A 988-nucleotide genomic window follows, 5' to 3' on the forward strand; every position below is an offset into this window, starting at 1 on the left:
AAAATGCATTAAAACAATATTGACATATTTTTTGGAATTTTTTCTACAAATTTGTGTGTTAACCCCTAAAAAATATTCAATTTTTTAGTAAATGGTTAATATACTGAAGCATATAATCTTTAGTGTTGTTTTAAAATTTCTAACCACATTCTAGATTTGTATTAACGTATTCTAAACTCTTTTTCAAGGTACATGGGCATCGTTTTATTATCTTATCAATTAATTTAGTAAAACTTTATATGCTCTTTAAATTAGTGGACAAACCACAATAAAATGGCTATTCTAGAGAAACGGAGACAACAATGGTTCCAAACCTCTATGACTATCATCATATGTTATTTTATGATACAAAAATGCATTAAAACAATATTGACATATTTTTTGGAATTTTTTCTACAAATTTGTGTGTTAACCCCTAAAAAATATTCAATTTTTTAGTAAATGGTTAATATACTGAAGCATATAATCTTTAGTGTTGTTTTAAAATTTCTAACCATATTCTACATTTGTATTAATGTATTCTAAACTCTATTTCATGGTACATAAGCATCGTTATATTTTTTTAACAATTAATTTAGTAAAACTTCATTTTTTTTTTTTGACAGTAAAACTTCATATGCTCACTAAATCAGTGGACAAGCCCCAATAAAATCGCTATTCTACAGAAACGGAGACAACAAAGGTTCCATACCTCTCTAACCATCATAATATGTTAGTTCATGATACAAATATGCATTAAAATAATATTTTCATTTTTTTGAATTTTTCTCAAAATCTTTGTGTTAACACCCATACAAAATATTCAATTTTTCGGTAAATTGTTAATATACTGAAGCTTATAATCTTTATTGCTATTTTAAATTTTTTAACCACTTCTACATTTGTATTAATGTAATTTGAACTCTCTTTCATGGTACATGGGCACCGTTCTATATTTTTATCAATTAATTTAATAAAACTTCATACGCTCCGTAAATTAGTGGAATCT

Source organism: Brassica oleracea, chromosome C9, assembly GCF_000695525.1.
Source record: "Brassica oleracea var. oleracea cultivar TO1000 chromosome C9, BOL, whole genome shotgun sequence".
Lineage (NCBI taxonomy): Eukaryota > Viridiplantae > Streptophyta > Magnoliopsida > Brassicales > Brassicaceae > Brassica > Brassica oleracea.